At 39.7% G+C, this 12687-nt stretch overlaps 1 protein-coding gene across 14 annotated transcripts in view; it reads left to right on the forward strand.

Annotated features, from left to right (window-relative positions):
* Positions 1-12687, forward strand: part of LOC111950753 (phosphatidylinositol-binding clathrin assembly protein) — a 53549-nt gene that overhangs the window by 2593 nt on the left and 38269 nt on the right. Inside the window, exon 2 of one of the 14 annotated variants that reach the window (XM_070434330.1) lies at positions 2810-3060. The exons of the other annotated variants lie outside the window; for them this stretch is intronic. The gene's annotated coding sequence lies outside the window, so the exon portion shown is untranslated. The remainder of the gene's footprint in view (positions 1-2809; positions 3061-12687) is intronic. 14 annotated transcript variants of the gene reach the window in all.

The following is a 12687-nucleotide window of genomic DNA, read 5'->3' on the forward strand; positions in this document are numbered from 1 at the left end:
TGGGCTAATAATTGAAGAAATAACACACAAAAATAAAAAAATACTGGAAAGTTGCTTAGGTGCTAGAAGCAGAGCTCCCTTATCTGTCGGTGCCATCTTAGACCTATGAATGATAACCATTATTCTACCAAGAATGATGGTTATTAAAGTGCTATTTATGCAATGATTTAATAAAATAAATCGCTTAACTGCTCCGTGATTTGTTTATGCAGTCTTCTATCGAGATGTCCACCTATTTTCTTTCAATAGCGACTACATGCCTACAGGAAATGTACCGTCTAGTGAGTGTCCCTACGTGATCTTATGCTTAGCATACGTAGACGTTTTCCCCCCTCRGTGTTTTTGGCTGACTCTGTTCTTCACAGGCATTGAATGGGGAACTTCAAGAGAAACAACTTTTAGTGTCGTTGTCCGCAAGATGGTCTGACTACGGATGTTAAAGACACCCTCTGCACTTCCTGACATTTTACCATTGTTGATTCACAGTTCTCCTTCTCCATTGCTTCTGTGTTGGGTTACTCCCGTTCAATGGGTTTTATTTCTGCGCTGACCTCAGTGCCCTAGCATCAGTGCTGATGCAGTTTGACTGCAGGCATCACCACATCAAGCTGTTCACACCCCCGCTGCTTATTCCCCCCCCCCCCCCCCCCCCCTCCATACAATGTTTTGGTGGGGAGAGATGGTGAAACCAACTTCCTAATGGGCACTATTTTTAGCATTGGTTCCAGAATAAGAAATGCCATGTGTGGTGTTTGTTGGGGGTCTTGAAGGGCATGTATGAAACTCCGAGTGAGTGGAGAGGCCATACCTCACTGACTCCTGTGCATAGAAGGCTTTTTGATTGGCTTCTCCTTCATGAGGAGGCTGCTAGAGAAGACCTCTTAAGACCCCTTTTTTGTAGTCTGGGGCTTGCAGGAGCAGAGCAGGAATGTGACAAAGGTTATAGGTATTTCAGGAGGGCTGGTAGCACTTGTGTTGGAGTTTCCTCTCAGACTGAAATAGCAGTGTCGTGTCTAGCTCCCCTCCTGTCTGATTTGTACCCAAGATATGGCTCCCTCTTAGCTCCTTTGATTTGGGTTGGGTTTCCGGMCAGTGTGCACATTCTTTAGCACAGGCCTGTTAAAGAAACTCCACCAAATAACTTGTTACCAGAGAGGAAGAAAATAGGGAAAKGTCAAACAATTGTCTTTTTCCCAGCTATGAGCCAGCCTGCTCTTGAACGCTGGTCTGCTTTGGTGAGAAATGAGCTCCGAGACGACTGCTCCTGACATTTTAAAAAGATAGACAAGCTATAGCCCACCACTTTAGATTCCAGTTTGTTGTAATCAGTAACATATCCACTCAATATTGATGTATCTATTTATAGAAAGAGGAAAAAGACTGCACTTTTATTGCATGTAGACGTTTTCCCCCCTCGGGGGGAAAACCTTAAATTGCTTTTATGTAAACCCATTTCTGTCAGTCCCAAAGTGCAAGGTTCAATCGCAAGTGTAGCCTATTTGATGCTTTAGGGACTATTCAGCCACTGTAAATGGGAAGTTTATTTTATTGTGTCATTTGACTTGAATGTTTGGCATCCCAAAACAGGATGTGTGATCATAATGAGGTAATGAAAGTATGGTTCCCAACTTCCCACATCACCTAACACCTGGTGACATTTTGGTGAACAATAAAGTAAAAAAATAACCTGTGTATTTGTGCCAAGTTCATTATCATTCGGCAAACACGATGAAAGTTAAACTTTGTCTATTTCCAGAAGGAATTTACTTTGAGATGCAGTATTCTGAAATCTTTATTTCTTATTTGACCTCAAGCATAAAACTTGAGACCATACTCCACACACTCTAATCCAAAGTGAACTGGAGGAAGTAGATCCCGCAGCCTCCCAGCAGCAGTAGACTGCTGAAGTGATGGTAATCACCTCATAGTACCTCAGTGCTCCTAATGATCTGGACACACAGCTAGAATCAGTTAACTACTTTTGGAGAGGAAACCTCAACACTGGCTTTCCTATAGTTTCCTTTTATGACAATGCAAATACAGGTCTCAGAGTTATATTGTAGCTACTGTACTAAAACAAGGTTGTCAGAATGCTGGGTGTATTAGTCAGACTGAAACTAGGAAGTGTTAGTTTACCTGATAGTATTACTTTGAAACGTAKGCCTACAATATCTGTATTGTGTTGTACAAGCCTTACTTGTTTTGATTCCTGAACCTATTTTTGACAATATGTTAGTTATGAGTGGTTTCAGTTGAATTCAACCACCTCCTACTCAAGGCCTGGAGTGGTTTCAATGCCCCTTTTTAAAAAATGCAGGATKAAGGGCAGAAAGAACCCTTGGTTTACTAAGGAACTTACAAAAATCATAAGGGAGCTAAATGCTATGTAGGCTAAAGCAAGAGGGACTGGTTTGGCAGATGATTGGATGGCTTTTAAACGTCTTCGAAATATGGGTGTGGCTATGGTCTGTAAATTGAAAGCGGACCACTACCTGAAATCTACTATACATTATTTAAATAATCGATCCACATTTTGGCTAGTAGTGAAGGGTTTGGAGTGCAAAAAAGATACACAGCTTCCCAAACTATTTTTGGTAGACACACAGATTGTAACAGGTTCTCTCAGTTACAATCTGTGTGTCTACCAAAAATTGTATTCTCCATTCTGAAAGCCTTGAATCAGCATTTTTTTTAGATGCAGGCAGTTTATTTGAAAAGGTCAAAAGTATAATTGAGCCCCCTATGAATTTACCTGACACCCCTGTGCACTCTTTCACCAGGTTCACCTTTTCATCCTTCTCTGTTTCAGAAGTGTGTAAAGCCCTGAAAGAAATTGATGGGAAAAAATCCCCTGGCCCTGCTGAGCTAGACCCCCGCCTCCTACACCTAGCTGCAGACGTCATTGCTCCCCCCTTAACATGTATTTTTAACCTCACGCTTGATGTTAAGGAAATCCCCAAGTTATGGAAATCTGCTTTTGTACTGCCTCTCCTGAAAGGTGGAGATCCYTCGCTACTTGACAACTATCGACCCATATCAACATCGTCTGTACTGTCAAAGGTACTGGAGTCCTTAGTTAGTAGGCAGCTAAAGGCCTACTTCCAAGAAATCAACATCTTAAATGGAATGCAATCAGGTTTTAGGTCTGGCCACAGCACTGTTTCAGCAATATTGAAGGTTTTAAATGACATCCACTGTGCTCTTGATAAGAAGTTACATTGTGTGTCTGTCTTTATTGATTTGTTGAAGGCCTTTGACAATGTGGACCATGCTTTGTTAGTGCAAAGGTTCAAATGTTGTGGAATTACTGGTCATGCTTTAGATTGGTTTATAAATTACCTATCAATTCGTACACAATGTATAGGCGGATGATTGTAAATCTGAGTCCATAGAGGTGTGCTCAGGTGTTCCGCAATGTTCTGTTTTGGGCCCACTGTTGTTCATTTTGTATATCAACAACATTGGGGATCTTATTGAAACAGAGGATGTACATTTTTATGCAGATGATACTGTTCTTTATTCAAGTGGTAGTAGTTTATYGTTAGCTTTTGAAAATGCCCAAAGAGCATTTAACATCATACAACAGAATCTGTATGATTTTAAAGCTGGTTCTAAATTCAGGTAAAACAAAATGCATGGTATTTTCAAATGCCAGGCATGTTAATAATCATATCATTGCTACATTGACTGGACGTACTATAGAGAAAGTTAGTGTACAAATATTTTGGTGTGTGTGTTGATGATAATCTGAGCTTCACTGTGCATGTAGAGAACTTGATAAGGAAGCCCAAGCTGAGAATAGGTTTTTATTACCGGCATAAGGCTGGTTTTTCTTTTGAGGCCAGGAAGGAGCTGGTACGATGTACATTACTGGCGGTTTTATATTTTAGTGATGTTATATATATGCAGGCCTCAGCCACTACCCTGAGAGCACTTGATTCAGTATATCATGCAGCCCTCAGGATCATTACAAATCAAAAACGTCTAACACATCATTGTGATCTCTACAACGCTGTTGGCTGGTTGTCATTGACCTTGCGTAGGCTTAAACACTGGTATACACTGATTTATAAGGCCATATGTACGATGTACATTACTGGCGGTTTTATATTTTAGTGATGTTATATATATGCAGGCCTCAGCCACTACCCTGAGAGCACTTGATTCAGTATATCATGCAGCCCTCAGGATCATTACAAATCAAAAACGTCTAACACATCATTGTGATCTCTACAACGCTGTTGGCTGGTTGTCATTGACCTTGCGTAGGCTTAAACACTGGTATACACTGATTTATAAGGCCATATTGGGTAAAATGCCATTTTATTTCTGTTCTTTTTTTGTCAGGTCGGTAAATTAATATCAATTACGGTACCATTCTCATTTGCTTCTAACAGTACCAAAAATTAGAACAGGTCATGGTAGTAATAGTTTTAGTTACTTAGCTCCATGGTCCTGGAATTCTCTCCTGAACATTTAAAATGTGATGATCTACTGTAGTTTCATTGGTGGAGTTTAAACACTTGATCGATGTATATATCATAGAAGAGTGTAATTGTTTTTAGGCCTGCTGTTTTTAGTCAAGACTCATGTTTTTAATGTAAAATGTTTTTGTTGTACTGTATGTGTGTTTATAGTTTTGTTTAATGTTGTGTTAGTGTATGTAAGTTGTTTTGTCTGAAACGTTGTTCCCCCTGCTGCTATTGGAACAGGTCTCTCTTGGAAAAGAGATGTTATCTCAATGAGAAAAACCTGTATAAATAAAGGTAAAATTAATTATTTTGATTATTAACCAAATAGGCAAAAAGTCATTTTAGTACAATGTTAAGTTGTGAGGACTTCTCCTCTCTGTGCATGTGGTAATACTGAGCAAACATGTTCTATTGGATCCAAGCTTGTTCTGGAAGCTCAACTCATGAGTCAACACTGCAACATGATGCGCCCTGCAATCAGCAAAGAGTAAAGGGCATGATCCACGTAGGTTTCAAACCACTGCAGTGTTTGGAGCAGAACCTTCTAAATCTCTTTAGTTTTCCAGAGCTCTTTTCTTGTTTGCCATAAGGATTTGAAACGGAGACAACCATATTCAATCAAACTGGTGACCATGTTTCTGTGATAWTAAAGTGAGAAATAATATTCTCCTTGCTGAGCAGGTTTGAATTATATGCATTTGAGTTTTATCATTTGCATGTTGAGCAAGCCTACATGAAACCAAAAGGTGATTGATAAAAGTGATCCACAAGRATAATTGTTACAGCTGGGATTGGTTGACTTGGGCCCTCTCTTTTAGCTGTGGTAATGATAACAGTGTAAACGTTCATGTGCCATGAAGACGCCATCTGTTTTTTTTCATAGATAGTGTGTATGAATTCAACTCTGAACCACTGAATGTTGAACCTGCTCTTCTTTACTTGTTTTTGTCTCTTATCATTTGTATATTGCACAATGTGGCACATTTGTATTAGTGGGCCTTGTTTTTAGATCCCATTAGGTTGCCGAAGCCGACAGCTTGAATTATTTCAAAGTAAAATAATGAAATGATACTGCTGTTTCTTTGTGGCATACAACCTACTGAATATAAGCCGATCTATCAACTAACCTGTATAGCCTACATGACGTTATGAAATAAGGCCTCACCCACTCACACCCCAGGCCTGCAAGCTCATTGACATGTAATGGTATACGTGTGAATGTTCTTTCTCGTCATCACCTGTGGTTTTGTGTTTAACCTGGTTCACTCATAAATAGGAACTAGCAAAAAAATGACTTTGGGTTAAAAGCTATTTCTGGACAGGTTAGTTATGGTAATATTAATCAATTCTAGTTCTAAAATCCACATTTGAGAACAATTTCAGCAGTGTGCACAATCTTTCTTGGTGCAATTGAGCTAATTAGTGACTGAAGTTGATCAATGAAGTAAACAGGGGTGCATGACAAGCTGAGAGTCTCTCCCTGGTGTAGCTAAAATGTAGAGCACATGGGTCCACTGTAACCACTGAGGCAGCAGTCTGTTGGTGGGTCATGCGAGTCAGGCCAGAGGACACGCTAACACATGTCTGCAGTCTTTGTGCATGCAGCATGAGAGGCTCTGCCCACAGGTTCACCCTKACCCCCCCCCCCCCCAATGGAACGCATGTGACCGCAGTGGCATCGAATGACAGTCCATCAAAAAGAGTGCTGACACACCACTGAACTGAATAGAGCCCACTGTAACTCTCAAAAAGCCTTTGAGAGTCAATATCACGTTTCAAAGGCTGCAAACCGGGCACTTCCATCAAACCATTATTCTCTAGCCTCAAAAAGCCCCAGTACCACTATTCAGAGCTAGAATTGACCTTCCATCTCATAGATAAACATCAGTAGCCACTCTACTGCAATGAAGTGAAGTGGGCAATCTGTCTAAAGTTGTATTCTTTTCACTCTGCCATTTTAGGGTCATTATTGTGGAGTCACTACAATGTTGTTGATCCAGCCTCTTTTCTCCCATCACAGCCATTGAACTCTGTAGCTGTTTTAAAATCACTATTGGACTCATGGTGACATTCTTGAGCAGTTTCATTCCTGTCCTTCAGTTCAGAAGGACAACTGTATCTTTGTGACTGGGAGGTTTAATACATAATCCACAGCATAATTATTAACTTGACCATGCTTAAAGATATATTCAATGTCTGATTTGTTATTGTTACCATCTACCAACCACTGCCCTTCTTTATGCAGCTTTACAGATGTTGTATGGGGGACAGAGGAAGGGTTAGTCATTCAAAAATGTCAACCCCTACTATTTCACACAGAGTGATTTGTTAAGCCAAATGTTACTCCTGAACTAAACCAAGGGGCTGAATACTTATGTGACTATTTTTGTTAAGAATTCTATATTATTTTTATTTTTTTTCACTTTGACAGTATTTTGTGTAGATTGTTGACAAGAAATTACATTTACAATTGCCTCATCTGTCCACTGCAAGATCAAATAATGAACTAACCTAATTGTATTCACCTGGAACAGTTCCCTTTAGAATTTCAAATATGAATTTAAATAAATTCTAAAATGGGAAAAATCCTCTCTGAAAATAAATGAACTAAATTCACTCCAACCGTTACTGGTGTTACTGTTCTGCTTTATCTAGATTTGCTGGAGGAGGCAGAGCCTTCATTCAAAGCTGTACGCTACAGTGCCTTCAAAGTATTCCTACCCCTTAACTTATTCCACATTTTGTTGTTACAGCCTGAATTAAAAATGTATTAAATGGTTTTTTTCTCACCCATCTACACACAATACCCCATAATGACAAAGTGAAAACATATATTTTAAAATTTTTGCAAATGTATTGAAAATGAAATACAGAAAGATCTAATTTACATAGTATTCACACCCGTGAGTCAATACATGTTAGAATTACCTTTGGCAGCGATTACAGCTGTGTCTTTCTGGGTAAGTCTCTWAGAGCTTTGCACACCTGGATTGTACAATGTTTGCCCATTTTTATTATTTTTTAAATTCTTCAATCTCTGTCAAGTTGGTTGTTGCTAGACAACCATTTAAGTCTTACCATAGTTTTTCAAGCAGATTTAAATCAAAACTGTAACTAGGCCACTCAGGAACATTCAATGTTGTCTTGGTAAGCAACTCCAGTGTATATTTGGCCTAGTGTTTTAGGCTGAAAGGTGAATTCTTCTCCCAGTGTCAGTTGGAATGTAGACTGAACCAGGATTTCCTCTAGGTTCTTGTCTGTGCTTAGCTCATTTCCATTTCTTTTTATCATGAAAAATTCCCCTGTTCTTGCCATTGACAMGCATACCCATAACATGATGCAGCCACCACCATGCTTGAAAATATGAAGAATGGTACTCAGTGACGTGTTGTTGGATTTGCCCCAAACATAACACTTTGTATTGAGGACATAAAGTTAATTTATTTTTGCAGTTTTACTTTAGTCCCTTATTGCAAACAGGATGCATGTTTTGGAATATATGTATTCTGTACAGGCTTCCTCCTTTTCACTCTGTCATTTAGGTTAGTATTGTGGACTAACTACAATGTTGTTGATCCATCCTCAGTTTTCTCCTATCACAGCCATTAAATAACTGTTTTAAAGTCAACATTGGCCTCATGTTGAAATTGCTGAGCGGTTTCCGTCCTCTACGGCAACTGAGTTAGGAAGGATGCCTGTATCTTTGCAGTGACTGGGTGTATTGATACACAATCCAAAGTGTAATTTAATAACTTCACCATGCTCAAAGGGATATTCAATTTTTGCTTATTTTATTTATCTACCTTTGCGAGGCATTGGAAAACCTCCCTGATCTTTGCATTGGAAAACCTCCCTGATCTTTGTGGTTGAATCTGTGTTGGAAATTCACTGCTCGACTGAGGGACCTTACAATTATCTGTATGTGTCGGGTACAGGGATGAGGTAGTAATTAAAAAATCATGTTAAACACTATTATTGCATACAGTGAGTCCATGCAATTTATGTGACTTGTTTAGGGGTTGAATACTTATTGACTCAAGACATTTCAGCTTTTCATTTTTGTATAAATTTGTAAATATGTCTAAACATTATTCCACTTTGTGTCACTGGCCTACACACACRATGTCAATCTCAATTCAATCTATTTTAAATTCAGGCTGTAACACAACAAAATGTGGAAAAAGTCAAGGGGTGTGAATACCTTCTGAAGGCACTGTCTTGTTTAGGGCAGTGATGTAGGCCAAGTGATAAATAAATTGACAGGTCAACACGGATCGCCTTTCGCAGTGAATAAATTAACACTCCATATTTTCTATGCATTTTCCCGTGATGGGTGAGTACATTTAAAATAAAATAAAAAGGTGCGTAAACATTGGTTATGTATGCTTACCCTCCCAAGAGACACTTCCTGAGCGTCAACAGCCAGCAGGATGTTGATTACATGGATTCCAGAAATCTCAGGGAGCTGATCAAATGTTAAATTAAAAGAYAAGTAGGGTGAGACACAGACATACACCACGGAGTGATTGATCAAACATGAGTAAACACAGTCACAAAGMCCAATTATGTTATGTTAACAATCACTCAAGCACCTTGAAAGAAATGCTAAGTAACATGACCAGTGATGTACTGGGCCATACGCACTACCCTCTGTAGCGCTTAGCAGTTGGATGCCAAGCAGTTGCCATACCAGGCGGTGATGCAACCAGTTAGGATGCTCTCGATGGTGCAGCTTTAGAACTTTTTGAGGATCTGAGGACCCATGCCAAATCTTTTCAGCCTTCTCCTGAGGGAGAGGTTGTTGTCCTGACACCGCACTACCAGGTCTCTGACCTCCTCCCTATAGGCTGTCTCATCATTGTCTGTGATCAGGCMTTCCACTGTTGTGTCATCAGCAAACTTAATTATGGTGTTGGAGTCGTGCTTGGCCACGCAGTCGTGGGTGAACAGGGAGTACAGGAGGGGACTGAGCACACACCCCTGAGGGGCACCCGTGTTGATGTGTTGTTGCACACCCTTAGGCTGCCCCCAGGTGGTGTCAGGAAGTCCAGGATCCAGTTGCAGAGGGAGGTGTTTAGTCCCAGGGTCTTTAGMTTAGTGATGAGTTTTTAGGGCACTATGGTGTTGAACGCTGAGCTGTAGTCGATGAACAGCATTCTCATGTAGGTGTTCTTTTTGGAATTGTTTTGGGGTAATTAATGCTACCCAATATTTCCAAACTTGAATTATTATAATCTTTTAAACCTTTKTGTTATGCTGAGCCTATTGGAACTGTTTGCCAAAGCCATCAATGTGTTCCTTGCATGTTTTGGGCCTTGAAATCTGGTGTRTTTATTAAGAACTCTCAAAGGAATGCAAGCTAGGGAAATGCTTCGACCATTGCATTCCGATCGTTGCTTGTGCTCCAGAGTTCATGTTTAGTTAATTTGAATGCTTTTAGTTCATGTCTGCTGCACTGGCCATGTCATCACTAGTAGCCTGTAATGGTTATTAAATGCACTAATGTACGTTAAGGGAACATTAGCATTGGTCCACAAAACACAGGAAAATCAAGTGAATACCACACCACCCAACATTTTTCACATTTACATTTGAGTAATTTAGCAGATGCTCTTATCCAGAATGACTTGCCCACAACTCTGGTGTTGCAAGAGCAAACTGAGCCACCCAACATGACCTATGTACAAGCCCTTGGCCTTGACCCTTACAATTAGAAYAAATGTGCGTAGACTCGATAACAGACGGTTGAGAGAATGATGGTGGGAAAAAAGTTTTCAACAGGAAGTCCAGGTCAACTACTGCATGAGCATTACATAGCACTTAGTGTCATGAAACTAAATCTGGACTCATGACTTACATGTATTAGTGGTAACGTGTATTATAATTCTTAATAAATTGATTACAAATAAATTCTACACAGTAGCTTATGAAAGTGACCTAGCTTTTATTTTATAGGAAGGTTTAGTTTTTTTTCACTTTCTTTCCCATGTGTGATTATGACTTGTCATGTGGCTGCAGTTGCTGACGCAAGCTTTTCTTTTGCGGACATCTCCCCRAAATAACTTGGTTGTTCATCACTGGAATCCTTTGTCATGGTTTTCATTTTTTTACTTTCCACACAACCCTCCCAAACCACAAAGTATTCAAAATCCAGCTTTGTCTGATTCCCACCAGCTTGCTCTTAGCACTCACTTCCTTTTCATACTTTGGATTCGAGTCCTTTACAATTTCAGCTGACATCAGACAGATTGTTTAACCTTGGTTGGGTAACTAAAATAAAGGACAGATGACCAACCATGTTATTTTGGGTAGAGAGACTACTCTTACAAGGAGACCCTATATCTCTGTTGCATAAGATTTGTGATGTATGTAGGCCTACATGATTGCAGTGCTTACTGTACACATTGACAATCTCTGAATTCAGCGTGACATCTTGGGAGTTTAACAGAATCTGACTGGTTACTGGGAATACATGGGTCAGATGAAAGAACATGCAAATTGGCCTTGGTTTTCTTAATAGAGTGAAACTGCAAGGTAAGGTAATGTTCTGGACTTGGCTCTGTCTGGCTCTCCTTTTGAGCCAAGATGTCAGACACTCTGCCCAATTCAACTAATTCAATTTCTGTCAAGCTAGTTTTTGTCCACTTCCCCTGCTGCACTTACAGCAACTTTGTATCCAGATGTCAGTAAGCAGAGCAACGAGAGATGACGGTATGCCATTATTCAATACTCCGTTTCCATCAGCTGTATCCGTCTACCACAAGGTGCTATGTTTAGGTTGACAAATGTCTTATGGATTTTGAAGGCATTCAATACTCCCTGTGAGTAGATCAGTTGCCTCTCTACTACCCTTGGGTATGTGCCAGTCAGATATAGAAGGATTTTCTGAAGGTTTACCCTGGTGAAGTGTTTTTATTGCATTATCTAGGGATAAAGTATTCTTATATGAAGAGAGGCGTGATATGCATTCAACCATGTTCAGTATCCCTTTAATTGTAGATGGCACCTCTAGGTCTAGGTGTTTGAGCACAAACCTCTTCTCTTTAGGCTTCTATAGCGGCATATATATGACTGCTTTTTGCCTGTATAAGGTGCTTGTGGAGCTGGGATTCATTTCAGTTCAGTATCCTCTCATGAAGTGAAAATCATCCTGCTGCTGAGTCTAACTTTTTTGCTTTCAAACTGAAATTAAAGGACAATGGCGAGTAAAATTACATTTACAAGCCACAGCGAGCAGGTAACGTTGTTTAATTCTCMGAAATTTGCATAGTCTTACATATAATTATATAGGTCAACAAACATGCACTTTAGGTAACAGTGAAATACAGGCTAGTTATTACTCACTACTTTGATGAATAAATTCCACATGTAGTTTGATCTGTTGAAAATAATTAGTTTCTACAACAAAGAATTTTACTCAAATATTTATTGCAGTTATTTGCCAAGTAACGATTTGGCAAATGATTGTTTTAAATATTGTATTGCATGAACAGCTCCCTACAGTTATTTGAAGTCACATTGGTTGCTTGATTACAGTGTATCTATATGAGGGTCTCGAAATGGGTTTTACACATTAAGAAGGATGGTGCTTGTATAATAAGTATTTTGCACATTCAATGCACCTAGATAGTGTGTGTGTGGGGGGGACGAGGTCAAATCTTGACATCAGTGATCTTCAGGTTTGAAAGTCGAAGCTCTAGACAGAGGCCCGAGTTCCCGACTTTGAATTCCGAGTTGGATGGCCGTTTTAAAAATATTTTCCCCAGTCTGAGCTCTTTTTTTCAGTTCTTAGTTGTCTTGAATGCATGGAAGTCTGATATTTCCAAGTTCCCAGTTTTGAACACGGCGTGTGTCAAAGTCCAACGCCCTGTTAAAGGGAGAAGACTCCAAACAGGTTATAACACCATTTGGTTCTTATGCATCACTTTGATGGGACTTGTTGATGCATGTGTCCCTCCCTGCATCACCACCAGTCATTCTGTCAGACCTGAAAGGCCTTTTGTTATCACATGGGCGTCCTTTTGTGGATGTCAGAATAGCTTCTGCAGTCGGTAAAGGTGCTCTGTAGACCACCCAGGTTGCACTAACAGGCAATGGCAACAGTCAGCGCTTCAGAGGAACAAGTAGAAGAGTTGAATCATGATTACACATTTGTACGTTAAATCAGTGTGTTGTCAACCATTGAAATAGATTAAAAAGTATATTTCAATGTTTG

This window comes from Salvelinus sp. IW2-2015, linkage group LG23, assembly GCF_002910315.2.
Source record: "Salvelinus sp. IW2-2015 linkage group LG23, ASM291031v2, whole genome shotgun sequence".
Lineage (NCBI taxonomy): Eukaryota > Metazoa > Chordata > Actinopteri > Salmoniformes > Salmonidae > Salvelinus > Salvelinus sp. IW2-2015.